At 46.1% G+C, this 20,926-nt stretch overlaps 9 non-coding genes across 9 annotated transcripts; all 9 read left to right on the top strand.

Moving 5' to 3' along the window:
• Window positions 1-1,648: 1,648 nt before the first annotated feature.
• LOC130344737 (U2 spliceosomal RNA) lies at window positions 1,649-1,839 on the top strand. Its single transcript, XR_008883577.1, has one exon. It is a non-coding gene; the product is annotated as a U2 spliceosomal RNA (small nuclear RNA).
• Window positions 1,840-3,934: 2,095 nt separating this feature from the next.
• Window positions 3,935-4,125, top strand: LOC130344736 (U2 spliceosomal RNA). The gene has a single exon (XR_008883576.1). It is a non-coding gene; the product is annotated as a U2 spliceosomal RNA (small nuclear RNA).
• A 2,080-nt stretch (window positions 4,126-6,205) lies between these two features.
• LOC130344735 (U2 spliceosomal RNA) lies at window positions 6,206-6,396 on the top strand. Its single transcript, XR_008883575.1, has one exon. It is a non-coding gene; the product is annotated as a U2 spliceosomal RNA (small nuclear RNA).
• Window positions 6,397-8,476: 2,080 nt separating this feature from the next.
• On the top strand, window positions 8,477-8,667 carry LOC130344734 (U2 spliceosomal RNA). Its single transcript, XR_008883574.1, has one exon. It is a non-coding gene; the product is annotated as a U2 spliceosomal RNA (small nuclear RNA).
• Window positions 8,668-10,766: 2,099 nt separating this feature from the next.
• Window positions 10,767-10,957, top strand: LOC130344733 (U2 spliceosomal RNA). The gene has a single exon (XR_008883573.1). It is a non-coding gene; the product is annotated as a U2 spliceosomal RNA (small nuclear RNA).
• A 2,092-nt stretch (window positions 10,958-13,049) lies between these two features.
• Window positions 13,050-13,240, top strand: LOC130344732 (U2 spliceosomal RNA). The gene has a single exon (XR_008883572.1). It is a non-coding gene; the product is annotated as a U2 spliceosomal RNA (small nuclear RNA).
• A 2,099-nt stretch (window positions 13,241-15,339) lies between these two features.
• Window positions 15,340-15,530, top strand: LOC130344760 (U2 spliceosomal RNA). The gene has a single exon (XR_008883600.1). It is a non-coding gene; the product is annotated as a U2 spliceosomal RNA (small nuclear RNA).
• A 2,096-nt stretch (window positions 15,531-17,626) lies between these two features.
• LOC130344759 (U2 spliceosomal RNA) lies at window positions 17,627-17,817 on the top strand. Its single transcript, XR_008883599.1, has one exon. It is a non-coding gene; the product is annotated as a U2 spliceosomal RNA (small nuclear RNA).
• A 2,090-nt stretch (window positions 17,818-19,907) lies between these two features.
• LOC130344731 (U2 spliceosomal RNA) lies at window positions 19,908-20,098 on the top strand. The gene has a single exon (XR_008883571.1). It is a non-coding gene; the product is annotated as a U2 spliceosomal RNA (small nuclear RNA).
• Window positions 20,099-20,926: the final 828 nt, after the last annotated feature.

Raw genomic sequence — 20,926 nt, 5'->3', positions numbered from 1 at the left:
ACTATGTAACATAACATGGGGGGGGGGGGGGGTCTCCTGGCTGTTCACACAGGTGTGTCATTGCTGTACATTGACCATGCATTGCTTCTGTGGTATTGCAAAGGCAAAGACAAATGCTTCCAGCCATCCATTGCACTAATGGATTGGTCATCAGCTGGCTGTCTATGTCCCGCATCAATATAGACCAAAGTACAGAGGGTTAGGCTATGCTATTGTGCACCTACCTGATGCATCAGAAGGTGCGAGGCCCTTGCTAAATTCTGTGCACAGACTTTGAGATCTATACTTTAGACTGTATCTAAACCTGCTCCAACATGGACTGACATTCTGGCCTACTTTCAGCCGATGCGACTTGTCTGTCGCTGAACAGTCGCTTTTTATGTATTCAGCACCTATGTATAATGTTGTAAAAATGCTCTAGAAGCTAAAGTCGCAGAAATGTCACACATATTTGGCCTGCAACTTTCTGTGCGACAAATTCAGACAGGAAAAATCAGTATAAATCCTTAGAAAATTATCCCCCAGTGTCTCCATCTGCTGGCGGTATTGAATAAGCATTGCTGCACTGATGGGGTATGCATTAGACGAAAAAAAAGAAGAAAAAGAAGAATAATACGCCCAGAAAAGAGGCGAAAAGGAGAAAAACGTAAAAAAACGTGAAAAAAAAGTAAGGAAGAGAAGGGAAAAAAAGGTGGAAATGGGTTTAAAAGTGATTTCGGCGGAGAAATATATATATATATATATATATATATATATATATATATATATATATATACGCGCACACACACACATATATATAAACGTATTCTCCGTTGAGATATTGCAGCCGCTGCTGTGTCCAGGCCCAGGAGCCTTAGCACTGTGCTGTGATGTCACTCAATATCACTGACATCACTAGGTGTAAACAACATCTCTCCTTTGCTGTGTATGTGACTATGGAGCTGTTTGGTGATGTCGTCTATTATGGCCTTCATAGAAGCAACAGGAGATTGTTGCATCCATCTAGAACCCTCAGAACTACAGTGCTATGATGTCACTCACTTCCACAGGCCTTGCAGAGTGTAAACAACAACAACCCAGCTTTGTTGTGTATGTAACCATAGGGATTTGTGATGTCACCTAGAACCTTCACAGCAGCGACAGCTTTATGAGGAGCATCAGCACTGCTCTGCCTGAGCAGAACCATCACCGCCATAGGTTGTCAAATAACCCGGGTTTAACCCACACAGGTAAGTCCAATGGGGTGCAGGCATGTCCTCTATGCTTACAGCTTCCCGTGGGTGTTGGTTTGATACCGTTTGGGGACAGCCAAGGAGGCATCTGCAGGCAACAAAGGTAGGTGTGTGCTTGTGTGTGTGTTTCCTATGCAGATCCTAAGCCCAGTGTCACATGCAAGTAGGAGGAGTAAGAAGGGTTCCTGGCAAATCCGGGTTATGGATTGCATTTAAAAAGGCCCCGTGGGAGTGCAATGGGCCCCTGTCTTGCTGCTTAGCAATAATGGTATGGGTTTAGGTTCTGCTGTGTGTACTGGTGGTTGACTGCCCCCCAGCCCAGAGTGTGCATGGAAAATTGTCTGGCAGCCTCCCTGACAGCAAGCAGTGATAGTGCCCATGAAGGGCACCTTGTTGGGCCCGCCCCTTTCACGGTTATCGCTTCTCGGCCTTTTGGCTAAGATCAAGTGTAGTATCTGTTCTTATCAGTTTAATATCTGATACGTCCCCTATCTGGGGACCATATATTAAATGGATTTTTGAGAACGGGGGCCGATTTCGAAGCTTGCTTCCGTCGCCCTATGCATTGACCCGATATGGCAGTATCTTCGGGTACAGTGCACCACCCCCTTACAGGGTTAAAAAGAAAGATTCCTACTTTCATTGCTACCTGCTTGCTGGCTAGCCAGCTAGCCAGCCCTGTGGGCCTTGCTGCTGCTGCAGCCAAAAAACAAAAGGTGGTGCTGCTGCTGCTTCTGCTGCTTCTGCTTCTGCTTGTGTCTGGCCGCTGTTGGAGCGTCCAGGCACAGGACTTCTGCTGCTGCTGACTAAATGGCCTCCTTAATTGGATCATTTGAGTAGCCAGCACACCTGTGCAGGTAGGGCATGACATGATAGGCAGCTGCCTTGATAGCGGGTGGGTGCTGAATGTTCCTAATTGACAAAATAAGATTAATGCTTATGAAGAAATATAAAATCTCATCCCTTCCCCAATATCGCGCCACACCCCTACCCCTTAATTCCCTGGTTGAACTTGATGGACATATGTCTTTTTTCGACCGTACTAACTATGTAACTATGTAACATAACATGGGGGGGGGGGGGGGGTCTCCTGGCTGTTCACACAGGTGTGTCATTGCTGTACATTGACCATGCATTGCTTCTGTGGTATTGCAAAGGCAAAGACAAATGCTTCCAGCCATCCATTGCACTAATGGATTGGTCATCAGCTGGCTGTCTATGTCCCGCATCAATATAGACCAAAGTACAGAGGGTTGGGCTATGCTATTGTGCACCTACCTGATGCATCAGAAGGTGCGAGGCCCTTGCTAAATTCTGTGCACAGACTTTGAGATCTATACTTTAGACTGTATCTAAACCTGCTCCAACATGGACTGACATTCTGGCCTACTTTCAGCCGATGCGACTTGTCTGCCGCTGAACAGTCGCTTTTTATGTATTTAGCACCTATGTATAATGTTGTAAAAATGCTCTAGAAGCTAAAGTCGCAGAAATGTCACACATATTTGGCCTGCAACTTTCTGTGCGACAAATTCAGACAGGAAAAATCAGTATAAATCCTTAGAAAATTATCCCCCAGTGTCTCCATCTGCTGGCGGTATTGAATAAGCATTGCTGCACTGATGGGGTATGCATTAGACGAAAAAAAAGAAGAAAAAGAAGAATAATACGCCCAGAAAAGAGGCGAAAAGGAGAAAAACGTAAAAAAACGTGAAAAAAAAGTAAGAGGAAGAGAAGGGAAAAAAAGGTGGAAATGGGTTTAAAAGTGATTTCGGCGGAGAAATATATATATATATATATATATATATATATATATATATATATATATACGCGCACACACACACATATATATAAACGTATTCTCCGTTGAGATATTGCAGCCGCTGCTGTGTCCAGGCCCAGGAGCCTTAGCACTGTGCTGTGATGTCACTCAATACCACTGACATCACTAGGTGTAAACAACATCTCTCCTTTGCTGTGTATGTGACTATGGAGCTGTTTGGTGATGTCGTCTATTATGGCCTTCATAGAAGCAACAGGAGATTGTTGCATCCATCTAGAACCCTCAGAACTACAGTGCTATGATGTCACTCACTTCCACAGGCCTTGCAGAGTGTAAACAACAACAACCCAGCTTTGTTGTGTATGTAACCATAGGGATTTGTGATGTCACCTAGAACCTTCACAGCAGCGACAGCTTTATGAGGAGCATCAGCACTGCTCTGCCTGAGCAGAACCATCACCGCCATAGGTTGTCAAATAACCCGGGTTTAACCCACACAGGTAAGTCCAATGGGGTGCAGGCATGTCCTCTATGCTTACAGCTTCCCGTGGGTGTTGGTTTGATACCGTTTGGGGACAGCCAAGGAGGCATCTGCAGGCAACAAAGGTAGGTGTGTGCTTGTGTGTGTGTTTCCTATGCAGATCCTAAGCCCAGTGTCACATGCAAGTAGGAGGAGTAAGAAGGGTTCCTGGCAAATCCGGGTTATGGATTGCATTTAAAAAGGCCCCGTGGGAGTGCAATGGGCCCCTGTCTTGCTGCTTAGCAATAATGGTATGGGTTTAGGTTCTGCTGTGTGTACTGGTGGTTGACTGCCCCCCAGCCCAGAGTGTGCATGGAAAATTGTCTGGCAGCCTCCCTGACAGCAAGCAGTGATAGTGCCCATGAAGGGCACCTTGTTGGGCCCGCCCCTTTCACGGTTATCGCTTCTCGGCCTTTTGGCTAAGATCAAGTGTAGTATCTGTTCTTATCAGTTTAATATCTGATACGTCCCCTATCTGGGGACCATATATTAAATGGATTTTTGAGAACGGGGGCCGATTTCGAAGCTTGCTTCCGTCGCCCTATGCATTGACCCGATATGGCAGTATCTTCGGGTACAGTGCACCACCCCCTTACAGGGTTAAAAAGAAAGATTCCTACTTTCATTGCTACCTGCTTGCTGGCTAGCCAGCTAGCCAGCCCTGTGGGCCTTGCTGCTGCTGCAGCCAAAAAACAAAAGGTGGTGCTGCTGCTGCTTCTGCTTCTGCTTGTGTCTGGCCGCTGTTGGAGCGTCCAGGCACAGGACTTCTGCTGCTGCTGACTAAATGGCCTCCTTAATTGGATCATTTGAGTAGCCAGCACACCTGTGCAGGTAGGGCATGACATGATAGGCAGCTGCCTTGATAGCGGGTGGGTGCTGAATGTTCCTAATTGACAAAATAAGATTAATGCTTATGAAGAAATATAAAATCTCATCCCTTCCCCAATATCGCGCCACACCCCTACCCCTTAATTCCCTGGTTGAACTTGATGGACATATGTCTTTTTTCGACCGTACTAACTATGTAACTATGTAACATAACATGGGGGGGGGGGGGGGGGTCTCCTGGCTGTTCACACAGGTGTGTCATTGCTGTACATTGACCATGCATTGCTTCTGTGGTATTGCAAAGGCAAAGACAAATGCTTCCAGCCATCCATTGCACTAATGGATTGGTCATCAGCTGGCTGTCTATGTCCCGCATCAATATAGACCAAAGTACAGAGGGTTGGGCTATGCTATTGTGCACCTACCTGATGCATCAGAAGGTGCGAGGCCCTTGCTAAATTCTGTGCACAGACTTTGAGATCTATACTTTAGACTGTATCTAAACCTGCTCCAACATGGACTGACATTCTGGCCTACTTTCAGCCGATGCGACTTGTCTGCCGCTGAACAGTCGCTTTTTATGTATTCAGCACCTATGTATAATGTTGTAAAAATGCTCTAGAAGCTAAAGTCGCAGAAATGTCACACATATTTGGCCTGCAACTTTCTGTGCGACAAATTCAGACAGGAAAAATCAGTATAAATCCTTAGAAAATTATCCCCCAGTGTCTCCATCTGCTGGCGGTATTGAATAAGCATTGCTGCACTGATGGGGTATGCATTAGACGAAAAAAAAGAAGAAAAAGAAGAATAATACGCCCAGAAAAGAGGCGAAAAGGAGAAAAACGTAAAAAAACGTGAAAAAAAAGTAAGAGGAAGAGAAGGGAAAAAAAGGTGGAAATGGGTTTAAAAGTGATTTCGGCGGAGAAATATATATATATATATATATATATATATATATATATATATACGCGCACACACACACATATATATAAACGTATTCTCCGTTGAGATATTGCAGCCGCTGCTGTGTCCAGGCCCAGGAGCCTTAGCACTGTGCTGTGATGTCACTCAATACCACTGACATCACTAGGTGTAAACAACATCTCTCCTTTGCTGTGTATGTGACTATGGAGCTGTTTGGTGATGTCGTCTATTATGGCCTTCATAGAAGCAACAGGAGATTGTTGCATCCATCTAGAACCCTCAGAACTACAGTGCTATGATGTCACTCACTTCCACAGGCCTTGCAGAGTGTAAACAACAACAACCCAGCTTTGTTGTGTATGTAACCATAGGGATTTGTGATGTCACCTAGAACCTTCACAGCAGCGACAGCTTTATGAGGAGCATCAGCACTGCTCTGCCTGAGCAGAACCATCACCGCCATAGGTTGTCAAATAACCCGGGTTTAACCCACACAGGTAAGTCCAATGGGGTGCAGGCATGTCCTCTATGCTTACAGCTTCCCGTGGGTGTTGGTTTGATACCGTTTGGGGACAGCCAAGGAGGCATCTGCAGGCAACAAAGGTAGGTGTGTGCTTGTGTGTGTGTTTCCTATGCAGATCCTAAGCCCAGTGTCACATGCAAGTAGGAGGAGTAAGAAGGGTTCCTGGCAAATCCGGGTTATGGATTGCATTTAAAAAGGCCCCGTGGGAGTGCAATGGGCCCCTGTCTTGCTGCTTAGCAATAATGGTATGGGTTTAGGTTCTGCTGTGTGTACTGGTGGTTGACTGCCCCCAGCCCAGAGTGTGCATGGAAAATTGTCTGGCAGCCTCCCTGACAGCAAGCAGTGATAGTGCCCATGAAGGGCACCTTGTTGGGCCCGCCCCTTTCACGGTTATCGCTTCTCGGCCTTTTGGCTAAGATCAAGTGTAGTATCTGTTCTTATCAGTTTAATATCTGATACGTCCCCTATCTGGGGACCATATATTAAATGGATTTTTGAGAACGGGGGCCGATTTCGAAGCTTGCTTCCGTCGCCCTATGCATTGACCCGATATGGCAGTATCTTCGGGTACAGTGCACCACCCCCTTACAGGGTTAAAAAGAAAGATTCCTACTTTCATTGCTACCTGCTTGCTGGCTAGCCAGCTAGCCAGCCCTGTGGGCCTTGCTGCTGCTGCAGCCAAAAAACAAAAGGTGGTTCTGCTGCTTCTGCTTCTGCTTGTGTCTGGCCGCTGTTGGAGCGTCCAGGCACAGGACTTCTGCTGCTGCTGACTAAATGGCCTCCTTAATTGGATCATTTGAGTAGCCAGCACACCTGTGCAGGTAGGGCATGACATGATAGGCAGCTGCCTTGATAGCGGGTGGGTGCTGAATGTTCCTAATTGACAAAATAAGATTAATGCTTATGAAGAAATATAAAATCTCATCCCTTCCCCAATATCGCGCCACACCCCTACCCCTTAATTCACTGGTTGAACTTGATGGACATATGTCTTTTTTCGACCGTACTAACTATGTAACTATGTAACATAACATGGGGGGGGGGGGGTCTCCTGGCTGTTCACACAGGTGTGTCATTGCTGTACATTGACCATGCATTGCTTCTGTGGTATTGCAAAGGCAAAGACAAATGCTTCCAGCCATCCATTGCACTAATGGATTGGTCATCAGCTGGCTGTCTATGTCCCGCATCAATATAGACCAAAGTACAGAGGGTTAGGCTATGCTATTGTGCACCTACCTGATGCATCAGAAGGTGCGAGGCCCTTGCTAAATTCTGTGCACAGACTTTGAGATCTATACTTTAGACTGTATCTAAACCTGCTCCAACATGGACTGACATTCTGGCCTACTTTCAGCCGATGCGACTTGTCTGTCGCTGAACAGTCGCTTTTTATGTATTCAGCACCTATGTATAATGTTGTAAAAATGCTCTAGAAGCTAAAGTCGCAGAAATGTCACACATATTTGGCCTGCAACTTTCTGTGCGACAAATTCAGACAGGAAAAATCAGTATAAATCCTTAGAAAATTATCCCCCAGTGTCTCCATCTGCTGGCGGTATTGAATAAGCATTGCTGCACTGATGGGGTATGCATTAGACGAAAAAAAAGAAGAAAAAGAAGAATAATACGCCCAGAAAAGAGGCGAAAAGGAGAAAAACTTAAAAAAACGTGAAAAAAAAGTAAGAGAAAGAGAAGGGAAAAAAAGGTGGAAATGGGTTTAAAAGTGATTTCGGCGGAGAAATATATATATATATATATATATATATATATATATATATATATATATACGCGCACACACACACATATATATAAACGTATTCTCCGTTGAGATATTGCAGCTGCTGCTGTGTCCAGGCCCAGGAGCCTTAGCACTGTGCTGTGATGTCACTCAATACCACTGACATCACTAGGTGTAAACAACATCTCTCCTTTGCTGTGTATGTGACTATGGAGCTGTTTGGTGATGTCGTCTATTATGGCCTTCATAGAAGCAACAGGAGATTGTTGCATCCATCTAGAACCCTCAGAACTACAGTGCTATGATGTCACTCACTTCCACAGGCCTTGCAGAGTGTAAACAACAACAACCCAGCTTTGTTGTGTATGTAACCATAGGGATTTGTGATGTCACCTAGAACCTTCACAGCAGCGACAGCTTTATGAGGAGCATCAGCACTGCTCTGCCTGAGCAGAACCATCACCGCCATAGGTTGTCAAATAACCCGGATTTAACCCACACAGGTAAGTCCAATGGGGTGCAGGCATGTCCTCTATGCTTACAGCTTCCCGTGGGTGTTGGTTTGATACCGTTTGGGGACAGCCAAGGAGGCATCTGCAGGCAACAAAGGTAGGTGTGTGCTTGTGTGTGTGTTTCCTATGCAGATCCTAAGCCCAGTGTCACATGCAAGTAGGAGGAGTAAGAAGGGTTCCTGGCAAATCCGGGTTATGGATTGCATTTAAAAAGGCCCCGTGGGAGTGCAATGGGCCCCTGTCTTGCTGCTTAGCAATAATGGTATGGGTTTAGGTTCTGCTGTGTGTACTGGTGGTTGACTGCCCCCCAGCCCAGAGTGTGCATGGAAAATTGTCTGGCAGCCTCCCTGACAGCAAGCAGTGATAGTGCCCATGAAGGGCACCTTGTTGGGCCCGCCCCTTTCACGGTTATCGCTTCTCGGCCTTTTGGCTAAGATCAAGTGTAGTATCTGTTCTTATCAGTTTAATATCTGATACGTCCCCTATCTGGGGACCATATATTAAATGGATTTTTGAGAACGGGGGCCGATTTCGAAGCTTGCTTCCGTCGCCCTATGCATTGACCCGATATGGCAGTATCTTCGGGTACAGTGCACCACCCCCTTACAGGGTTAAAAAGAAAGATTCCTACTTTCATTGCTACCTGCTTGCTGGCTAGCCAGCTAGCCAGCCCTGTGGGCCTTGCTGCTGCTGCAGCCAAAAAACAAAAGGTGGTGCTGCTGCTGCTTCTGCTGCTTCTGCTTCTGCTTGTGTCTGGCCGCTGTTGGAGCGTCCAGGCACAGGACTTCTGCTGCTGCTGACTAAATGGCCTCCTTAATTGGATCATTTGAGTAGCCAGCACACCTGTGCAGGTAGGGCATGACAACATAGGCAGCTGCCTTGATAGCGGGTGGGTGCTGAATGTTCCTAATTGACAAAATAAGATTAATGCTTATGAAGAAATATAAAATCTCATCCCTTCCCCAATATCGCGCCACACCCCTACCCCTTAATTCCCTGGTTGAACTTGATGGACATATGTCTTTTTTCGACCGTACTAACTATGTAACTATGTAACATAACATGGGGGGGGGGGGGGGGGGGGGGTCTCCTGGCTGTTCACACAGGTGTGTCATTGCTGTACATTGACCATGCATTGCTTCTGTGGTATTGCAAAGGCAAAGACAAATGCTTCCAGCCATCCATTGCACTAATGGATTGGTCATCAGCTGGCTGTCTATGTCCCGCATCAATATAGACCAAAGTACAGAGGGTTAGGCTATGCTATTGTGCACCTACCTGATGCATCAGAAGGTGCGAGGCCCTTGCTAAATTCTGTGCACAGACTTTGAGATCTATACTTTAGACTGTATCTAAACCTGCTCCAACATGGACTGACATTCTGGCCTACTTTCAGCCGATGCGACTTGTCTGTCGCTGAACAGTCGCTTTTTATGTATTCAGCACCTATGTATAATGTTGTAAAAATGCTCTAGAAGCTAAAGTCGCAGAAATGTCACACATATTTGGCCTGCAACTTTCTGTGCGACAAATTCAGACAGGAAAAATCAGTATAAATCCTTAGAAAATTATCCCCCAGTGTCTCCATCTGCTGGCGGTATTGAATAAGCATTGCTGCACTGATGGGGTATGCATTAGACGAAAAAAAAGAAGAAAAAGAAGAATAATACGCCCAGAAAAGAGGCGAAAAGGAGAAAAACGTAAAAAAACGTGAAAAAAAAGTAAGAGGAAGAGAAGGGAAAAAAAGGTGGAAATGGGTTTAAAAGTGATTTCGGCGGAGAAATATATATATATATATATATATATATATATATATATATATATACGCGCACACACACACACACATATATATAAACGTATTCTCCGTTGAGATATTGCAGCCGCTGCTGTGTCCAGGCCCAGGAGCCTTAGCACTGTGCTGTGATGTCACTCAATACCACTGACATCACTAGGTGTAAACAACATCTCTCCTTTGCTGTGTATGTGACTATGGAGCTGTTTGGTGATGTCGTCTATTATGGCCTTCATAGAAGCAACAGGAGATTGTTGCATCCATCTAGAACCCTCAGAACTACAGTGCTATGATGTCACTCACTTCCACAGGCCTTGCAGAGTGTAAACAACAACAACCCAGCTTTGTTGTGTATGTAACCATAGGGATTTGTGATGTCACCTAGAACCTTCACAGCAGCGACAGCTTTATGAGGAGCATCAGCACTGCTCTGCCTGAGCAGAACCATCACCGCCATAGGTTGTCAAATAACCCGGGTTTAACCCACACAGGTAAGTCCAATGGGGTGCAGGCATGTCCTCTATGCTTACAGCTTCCCGTGGGTGTTGGTTTGATACCGTTTGGGGACAGCCAAGGAGGCATCTGCAGGCAACAAAGGTAGGTGTGTGCTTGTGTGTGTTTCCTATGCAGATCCTAAGCCCAGTGTCACATGCAAGTAGGAGGAGTAAGAAGGGTTCCTGGCAAATCCGGGTTATGGATTGCATTTAAAAAGGCCCCGTGGGAGTGCAATGGGCCCCTGTCTTGCTGCTTAGCAATAATGGTATGGGTTTAGGTTCTGCTGTGTGTACTGGTGGTTGACTGCCCCCCAGCCCAGAGTGTGCATGGAAAATTGTCTGGCAGCCTCCCTGACAGCAAGCAGTGATAGTGCCCATGAAGGGCACCTTGTTGGGCCCGCCCCTTTCACGGTTATCGCTTCTCGGCCTTTTGGCTAAGATCAAGTGTAGTATCTGTTCTTATCAGTTTAATATCTGATACGTCCCCTATCTGGGGACCATATATTAAATGGATTTTTGAGAACGGGGGCCGATTTCGAAGCTTGCTTCCGTCGCCCTATGCATTGACCCGATATGGCAGTATCTTCGGGTACAGTGCACCACCCCCTTACAGGGTTAAAAAGAAAGATTCCTACTTTCATTGCTACCTGCTTGCTGGCTAGCCAGCTAGCCAGCCCTGTGGGCCTTGCTGCTGCTGCAGCCAAAAAACAAAAGGTGGTGCTGCTGCTGCTTCTGCTGCTTCTGCTTCTGCTTGTGTCTGGCCGCTGTTGGAGCGTCCAGGCACAGGACTTCTGCTGCTGCTGACTAAATGGCCTCCTTAATTGGATCATTTGAGTAGCCAGCACACCTGTGCAGGTAGGGCATGACATGATAGGCAGCTGCCTTGATAGCGGGTGGGTGCTGAATGTTCCTAATTGACAAAATAAGATTAATGCTTATGAAGAAATATAAAATCTCATCCCTTCCCCAATATCGCGCCACACCCCTACCCCTTAATTCCCTGGTTGAACTTGATGGACATATGTCTTTTTTCGACCGTACTAACTATGTAACTATGTAACATAACATGGGGGGGGGGGGGGGGTCTCCTGGCTGTTCACACAGGTGTGTCATTGCTGTACATTGACCATGCATTGCTTCTGTGGTATTGCAAAGGCAAAGACAAATGCTTCCAGCCATCCATTGCACTAATGGATTGGTCATCAGCTGGCTGTCTATGTCCCGCATCAATATAGACCAAAGTACAGAGGGTTAGGCTATGCTATTGTGCACCTACCTGATGCATCAGAAGGTGCGAGGCCCTTGCTAAATTCTGTGCACAGACTTTGAGATCTATACTTTAGACTGTATCTAAACCTGCTCCAACATGGACTGACATTCTGGCCTACTTTCAGCCGATGCGACTTGTCTGTCGCTGAACAGTCGCTTTTTATGTATTCAGCACCTATGTATAATGTTGTAAAAATGCTCTAGAAGCTAAAGTCGCAGAAATGTCACACATATTTGGCCTGCAACTTTCTGTGCGACAAATTCAGACAGGAAAAATCAGTATAAATCCTTAGAAAATTATCCCCCAGTGTCTCCATCTGCTGGCGGTATTGAATAAGCATTGCTGCACTGATGCGGTATGCATTAGACGAAAAAAAAAGAAGAAAAAGAAGAATAATACGCCCAGAAAAGAGGCGAAAAGGAGAAAAACGTAAAAAAACTTGAAAAAAAAGTAAGAGGAAGAGAAGGGAAAAAAAGGTGGAAATGGGTTTAAAAGTGATTTCGGCGGAGAAATATATATATATATATATATATATATATATATATATATATATATGCGCACACACACACATATATATAAACGTATTCTCCGTTGAGATATTGCAGCCGCTGCTGTGTCCAGGCCCAGGAGCCTTAGCACTGTGCTGTGATGTCACTCAATACCACTGACATCACTAGGTGTAAACAACATCTCTCCTTTGCTGTGTATGTGACTATGGAGCTGTTTGGTGATGTCGTCTATTATGGCCTTCATAGAAGCAACAGGAGATTGTTGCATCCATCTAGAACCCTCAGAACTACAGTGCTATGATGTCACTCACTTCCACAGGCCTTGCAGAGTGTAAACAACAACAACCCAGCTTTGTTGTGTATGTAACCATAGGGATTTGTGATGTCACCTAGAACCTTCACAGCAGCGACAGCTTTATGAGGAGCATCAGCACTGCTCTGCCTGAGCAGAACCATCACCGCCATAGGTTGTCAAATAACCCGGGTTTAACCCACACAGGTAAGTCCAATGGGGTGCAGGCATGTCCTCTATGCTTACAGCTTCCCGTGGGTGTTGGTTTGATACCGTTTGGGGACAGCCAAGGAGGCATCTGCAGGCAACAAAGGTAGGTGTGTGCTTGTGTGTGTGTTTCCTATCCAGATCCTAAGCCCAGTGTCACATGCAAGTAGGAGGAGTAAGAAGGGTTCCTGGCAAATCCGGGTTATGGATTGCATTTAAAAAGGCCCCGTGGGAGTGCAATGAGCCCCTGTCTTGCTGCTTAGCAATAATGGTATGGGTTTAGGTTCTGCTGTGTGTACTGGTGGTTGACTGCCCCCCAGCCCAGAGTGTGCATGGAAAATTGTCTGGCAGCCTCCCTGACAGCAAGCAGTGATAGTGCCCATGAAGGGCACCTTGTTGGGCCCGCCCCTTTCACGGTTATCGCTTCTCGGCCTTTTGGCTAAGATCAAGTGTAGTATCTGTTCTTATCAGTTTAATATCTGATACGTCCCCTATCTGGGGACCATATATTAAATGGATTTTTGAGAACGGGGGCCGATTTCGAAGCTTGCTTCCGTCGCCCTATGCATTGACCCGATATGGCAGTATCTTCGGGTACAGTGCACCACCCCCTTACAGGGTTAAAAAGAAAGATTCCTACTTTCATTGCTACCTGCTTGCTGGCTAGCCAGCTAGCCAGCCCTGTGGGCCTTGCTGCTGCTGCAGCCAAAAAACAAAAGGTGGTGCTGCTGCTGCTTCTGCTGCTTCTGCTTCTGCTTGTGTCTGGCCGCTGTTGGAGCGTCCAGGCACAGGACTTCTGCTGCTGCTGACTAAATGGCCTCCTTAATTGGATCATTTGAGTAGCCAGCACACCTGTGCAGGTAGGGCATGACATGATAGGCAGCTGCCTTTATAGCGGGTGGGTGCTGAATGTTCCTAATTGACAAAATAAGATTAATGCTTATGAAGAAATATAAAATCTCATCCCTTCCCCAATATCGCGCCACACCCCTACCCCTTAATTCCCTGGTTGAACTTGATGGACATATGTCTTTTTTCGACCGTACTAACTATGTAACTATGTAACATAACATGGGGGGGTGGGGGGGGTCTCCTGGCTGTTCACACAGGTGTGTCATTGCTGTACATTGACCATGCATTGCTTCTGTGGTATTGCAAAGGCAAAGACAAATGCTTCCAGCCATCCATTGCACTAATGGATTGGTCATCAGCTGGCTGTCTATGTCCCGCATCAATATAGACCAAAGTACAGAGGGTTAGGCTATGCTATTGTGCACCTACCTGATGCATCAGAAGGTGCGAGGCTCTTGCTAAATTCTGTGCACAGACTTTGAGATCTATACTTTAGACTGTATCTAAACCTGCTCCAACATGGACTGACATTCTGGCCTACTTTCAGCCGATGCGACTTGTCTGTCGCTGAACAGTCGCTTTTTATGTATTCAGCACCTATGTATAATGTTGTAAAAATGCTCTAGAAGCTAAAGTCGCAGAAATGTCACACATATTTGGCCTGCAACTTTCTGTGCGACAAATTCAGACAGGAAAAATCAGTATAAATCCTTAGAAAATTATCCCCCAGTGTCTCCATCTGCTGGCGGTATTGAATAAGCATTGCTGCACTGATGGGGTATGCATTAGACGAAAAAAAAGAAGAAAAAGAAGAATAATACGCCCAGAAAAGAGGCGAAAAGGAGAAAAACGTAAAAAAACGTGAAAAAAAAGTAAGAGGAAGAGAAGGGAAAAAAAGGTGGAAATGGGTTTAAAAGTGATTTCGGCGGAGAAATATATATATATATATATATATATATATATATATATATATATATACGCGCACACACACACACACACATATATATAAACGTATTCTCCGTTGAGATATTGCAGCCGCTGCTGTGTCCAGGCCCAGGAGCCTTAGCACTGTGCTGTGATGTCACTCAATACCACTGACATCACTAGGTGTAAACAACATCTCTCCTTTGCTGTGTATGTGACTATGGAGCTGTTTGGTGATGTCGTCTATTATGGCCTTCATAGAAGCAACAGGAGATTGTTGCATCCATCTAGAACCCTCAGAACTACAGTGCTATGATGTCACTCACTTCCACAGGCCTTGCAGAGTGTAAACAACAACAACCCAGCTTTGTTGTGTATGTAACCATAGGGATTTGTGATGTCACCTAGAACCTTCACAGCAGCGACAGCTTTATGAGGAGCATCAGCACTGCTCTGCCTGAGCAGAACCATCACCGCCATAGGTTGTCAAATAACCCGGGTTTAACCCACACAGGTAAGTCCAATGGGGTGCAGGCATGTCCTCTATGCTTACAGCTTCCCGTGGGTGTTGGTTTGATACCGTTTGGGGACAGCCAAGGAGGCATCTGCAGGCAACAAAGGTAGGTGTGTGCTTGTGTGTGTGTTTCCTATGCAGATCCTAAGCCCAGTGTCACATGCAAGTAGGAGGAGTAAGAAGGGTTCCTGGCAAATCCGGGTTATGGATTGCATTTAAAAAGGCCCCGTGGGAGTGCAATGGGCCCCTGTCTTGCTGCTTAGCAATAATGGTATGGGTTTAGGTTCTGCTGTGTGTACTGGTGGTTGACTGCCCCCCAGCCCAGAGTGTGCATGGAAAATTGTCTGGCAGCCTCCCTGACAGCAAGCAGTGATAGTGCCCATGAAGGGCACCTTGTTGGGCCCGCCCCTTTCACGGTTATCGCTTCTCGGCCTTTTGGCTAAGATCAAGTGTAGTATCTGTTCTTATCAGTTTAATATCTGATACGTCCCCTATCTGGGGACCATATATTAAATGGATTTTTGAGAACGGGGGCCGATTTCGAAGCTTGCTTCCGTCGCCCTATGCATTGACCCGATATGGCAGTATCTTCGGTTACAGTGCACCACCCCCTTACAGGGTTAAAAAGAAAGATTCCTACTTTCATTGCTACCTGCTTGCTGGCTAGCCAGCTAGCCAGCCCTGTGGGCCTTGCTGCTGCTGCAGCCAAAAAACAAAAGGTGGTGCTGCTGCTGCTTCTGCTGCTTCTGCTTCTGCTTGTGTCTGGCCGCTGTTGGAGCGTCCAGGCACAGGACTTCTGCTGCTGCTGACTAAATGGCCTCCTTAATTGGATCATTTGAGTAGCCAGCACACCTGTGCAGGTAGGGCATGACATGATAGGCAGCTGCCTTGATAGCGGGTGGGTGCTGAATGTTCCTAATTGACAAAATAAGATTAATGCTTATGAAGAAATATAAAATCTCATCCCTTCCCCAATATCGCGCCACACCCCTACCCCTTAATTCCCTGGTTGAACTTGATGGACATATGTCTTTTTTCGACCGTACTAACTATGTAACTATGTAACATAACATGGGGGGGGGGGGGGGGGTCTCCTGGCTGTTCACACAGGTGTGTCATTGCTGTACATTGACCATGCATTGCTTCTGTGGTATTGCAAAGGCAAAGACAAATGCTTCCAGCCATCCATTGCACTAATGGATTGGTCATCAGCTGGCTGTCTATGTCCCGCATCAATATAGACCAAAGTACAGAGGGTTAGGCTATGCTATTGTGCACCTACCTGATGCATCAGAAGGTGCGAGGCCCTTGCTAAATTCTGTGCACAGACTTTGAGATCTATACTTTAGACTGTATCTAAACCTGCTCCAACATGGACTGACATTCTGGCCTACTTTCAGCCGATGCGACTTGTCTGTCGCTGAACAGTCGCTTTTTATGTATTCAGCACCTATGTATAATGTTGTAAAAATGCTCTAGAAGCTAAAGTCGCAGAAATGTCACACATATTTGGCCTGCAACTTTCTGTGCGACAAATTCAGACAGGAAAAATCAGTATAAATCCTTAGAAAATTATCCCCCAGTGTCTCCATCTGCTGGCGGTATTGAATAAGCATTGCTGCACTGATGGGGTATGCATTAGACGAAAAAAAAGAAGAAAAAGAAGAATAATACGCCCAGAAAAGAGGCGAAAAGGAGAAAAACGTAAAAAAACGTGAAAAAAAAGTAAGAGGAAGAGAAGGGAAAAAAAGGTGGAAATGGGTTTAAAAGTGATTTCGGCGGAGAAATATATATATATATATATATATATATATATATATATATATACGCGCACACACACACACACACATATATATAAACGTATTCTCCGTTGAGATATTGCAGCCGCTGCTGTGTCCAGGCCCAGGAGCCTTAGCACTGTGCTGTGATGTCACTCAATACCACTGACATCACTAGGTGTAAACAACATCTCTCCTTTGCTGTGTATGTGACTATGGAGCTGTTTGGTGATGTCGTCTATTATGGCCTTCATAGAAGCAACAGGAGATTGTTGCATCCATCTAGAACCCTCAGAACTACAGTGCTATGATGTCACTCACTTCCACAGGCCTTGCAGAGTGTAAACAACAACAACCCAGCTTTGTTGTGTATGTAACCATAGGGATTTGTGATGTCACCTAGAACCTTCACAGCAGCGACAGCTTTATGAGGAGCATCAGCACTGCTCTGCCTGAGCAGAACCATCACCGCCATAGGTTGTCAAATAACCCGGGTTTAACCCACACAGGTAAGTCCAATGGGGTGCAGGCATGTCCTCTATGCTTACAGCTTCCCGTGGGTGTTGGTTTGATACCGTTTGGGGACAGCCAAGGAGGCATCTGCAGGCAACAAAGGTAGGTGTGTGCTTGTGTGTGTGTTTCCTATGCAGATCCTAAGCCCAGTGTCACATGCAAGTAGGAGGAGTAAGAAGGGTTCCTGGCAAATCCGGGTTATGGATTGCATTTAAAAAGGCCCCGTGGGAGTGCAATGGGCCCCTGTCTTGCTGCTTAGCAATAATGGTATGGGTTTAGGTTCTGCTGTGTGTACTGGTGGTTGACTGCCCCCCAGCCCAGAGTGTGCATGGAAAATTGTCTGGCAGCCTCCCTGACAGCAAGCAGTGATAGTGCCCATGAAGGGCACCTTGTTGGGCCCGCCCCTTTCACGGTTATCGCTTCTCGGCCTTTTGGCTAAGATCAAGTGTAGTATCTGTTCTTATCAGTTTAATATCTGATACGTCCCCTATCTGGGGACCATATATTAAATGGATTTTTGAGAACGGGGGCCGATTTCGAAGCTTGCTTCCGTCGCCCTATGCATTGACCCGATATGGCAGTATCTTCGGTTACAGTGCACCACCCCCTTACAGGGTTAAAAAGAAAGATTCCTACTTTCATTGCTACCTGCTTGCTGGCTAGCCAGCTAGCCAGCCCTGTGGGCCTTGCTGCTGCTGCAGCCAAAAAACAAAAGGTGGTGCTGCTGCTGCTTCTGCTGCTTCTGCTTCTGCTTGTGTCTGGCCGCTGTTGGAGCGTCCAGGCACAGGACTTCTGCTGCTGCTGACTAAATGGCCTCCTTAATTGGATCATTTGAGTAGCCAGCACACCTGTGCAGGTAGGGCATGACATGATAGGCAGCTGCCTTGATAGCGGGTGGGTGCTGAATGTTCCTAATTGACAAAATAAGATTAATGCTTATGAAGAAATATAAAATCTCATCCCTTCCCCAATATCGCGCCACACCCCTACCCCTTAATTCCCTGGTTGAACTTGATGGACATATGTCTTTTTTCGACCGTACTAACTATGTAACTATGTAACATAACATGGGGGGGGGGGGGGGGGTCTCCTGGCTGTTCACACAGGTGTGTCATTGCTGTACATTGACCATGCATTGCTTCTGTGGTATTGCAAAGGCAAAGACAAATGCTTCCAGCCATCCATTGCACTAATGGATTGGTCATCAGCTGGCTGTCTATGTCCCGCATCAATATAGACCAAAGTACAGAGGGTTAGGCTATGCTATTGTGCACCTACCTGATGCATCAGAAGGTGCGAGGCCCTTGCTAAATTCTGTGCACAGACTTTGAGATCTATACTTTAGACTGTATCTAAACCTGCTCCAACATGGACTGACATTCTGGCCTACTTTCAGCCGATGCGACTTGTCTGTCGCTGAACAGTCGCTTTTTATGTATTCAGCACCTATGTATAATGTTGTAAAAATGCTCTAGAAGCTAAAGTCGCAGAAATGTCACACATATTTGGCCTGCAACTTTCTGTGCGACAAATTCAGACAGGAAAAATCAGTATAAATCCTTAGAAAATTATCCCCCAGTGTCTCCATCTGCTGGCGGTATTGAATAAGCATTGCTGCACTGATGGGGTATGCATTAGACGAAAAAAAAGAAGAAAAAGAAGAATAATACGCCCAGAAAAGAGGCGAAAAGGAGAAAAACGTAAAAAAACGTGAAAAAAAAGTAAGAGGAAGAGAAGGGAAAAAAAGGTGGAAATGGGTTTAAAAGTGATTTCGGCGGAGAAATATATATATATATATATATATATATATATATATATATATACGCGCACACACACACATATATATAAACGTATTCTCCGTTGAGATATTGCAGCCGCTGCTGTGTCCAGGCCCAGGAGCCTTAGCACTGTGCTGTGATGTCACTCAATACCACTGACATCACTAGGTGTAAACAACATCTCTCCTTTGCTGTGTATGTGACTATGGAGCTGTTTGGTGATGTCGTCTATTATGGCCTTCATAGAAGCAACAGGAGATTGTTGCATCCATCTAGAACCCTCAGAACTACAGTGCTATGATGTCACTCACTTCCACAGGCCTTGCAGAGTGTAAACAACAACAACCCAGCTTTGTTGTGTATGTAACCATAGGGATTTGTGATGTCACCTAGAACCTTCACAGCAGCGACAGCTTTATGAGGAGCATCAGCACTGCTCTGCCTGAGCAGAACCATCACCGCCATAGGTTGTCAAATAACCCGGGTTTAACCCACACAGGTAAGTCCAATGGGGTGCAGGCATGTCCTCTATGCTTACAGCTTCCCGTGGGTGTTGGTTTGATACCGTTTGGGGACAGCCAAGGAGGCATCTGCAGGCAACAAAGGTAGGTGTGTGCTTGTGTGTGTGTTTCCTATGCAGATCCTAAGCCCAGTGTCACATGCAAGTAGGAGTAGTAAGAAGGGTTCCTGGCAAATCCGGGTTATGGATTGCATTTAAAAAGGCCCCGTGGGAGTGCAATGGGCCCCTGTCTTGCTGCTTAGCAATAATGGTATGGGTTTAGGTTCTGCTGTGTGTACTGGTGGTTGACTGCCCCCCAGCCCAGAGTGTGCATGGAAAATTGTCTGGCAGCCTCCCTGACAGCAAGCAGTGATAGTGCCCATGAAGGGCACCTTGTTGGGCCCGCCCCTTTCACGGTTATCGCTTCTCGGCCTTTTGGCTAAGATCAAGTGTAGTATCTGTTCTTATCAGTTTAATATCTGATACGTCCCCTATCTGGGGACCATATATTAAATGGATTTTTGAGAACGGGGGCCGATTTCGAAGCTTGCTTCCGTCGCCCTATGCATTGACCCGATATGGCAGTATCTTCGGGTACAGTGCACCACCCCCTTACAGGGTTAAAAAGAAAGATTCCTACTTTCATTGCTACCTGCTTGCTGGCTAGCCAGCTAGCCAGCCCTGTGGGCCTTGCTGCTGCTGCAGCCAAAAAACAAAAGGTGGTGCTGCTGCTGCTTCTGCTGCTTCTGCTTCTGCTTGTGTCTGGCCGCTGTTGGAGCGTCCAGGCACAGGACTTCTGCTGCTGCTGACTAAATGGCCTCCTTAATTGGATCATTTGAGTAGCCAGCACACCTGTGCAGGTAGGGCATGACATGATAGGCAGCTGCCTTGATAGCGGGTGGGTGCTGAATGTTCCTAATTGACAAAATAAGATTAATGCTTATGAAGAAATATAAAATCTCATCCCTTCCCCAATATCGCGCCACACCCCTACCCCTTAATTCCCTGGTTGAACTTGATGGACATATGTCTTTTTTCGACCGTACTAACTATGTAACTATGTAACATAACATGGGGGGGGGGGGGGGGTCTCCTGGCTGTTCACACAGGTGTGTCATTGCTGTACATTGACCATGCATTGCTTCTGTGGTATTGCAAAGGCAAAGACAAATGCTTCCAGCCATCCATTGCACTAATGGATTGGTCATCAGCTGGCTGTCTATGTCCCGCATCAATATAGACCAAAGTACAGAGGGTTAGGCTATGCTATTGTGCACCTACCTGATGCATCAGAAGGTGCGAGGCCCTTGCTAAATTCTGTGCACAGACTTTGAGATCTATACTTTAGACTGTATCTAAACCTGCTCCAACATGGACTGACATTCTGGCCTACTTTCAGCCGATGCGACTTGTCTGTCGCTGAACAGTCGCTTTTTAT

This window comes from Hyla sarda, unplaced genomic scaffold (genome assembly GCF_029499605.1).
Source record: "Hyla sarda isolate aHylSar1 unplaced genomic scaffold, aHylSar1.hap1 scaffold_733, whole genome shotgun sequence".
Lineage (NCBI taxonomy): Eukaryota > Metazoa > Chordata > Amphibia > Anura > Hylidae > Hyla > Hyla sarda.
This window is presented reverse-complemented; position numbering and strand designations above follow the sequence as displayed.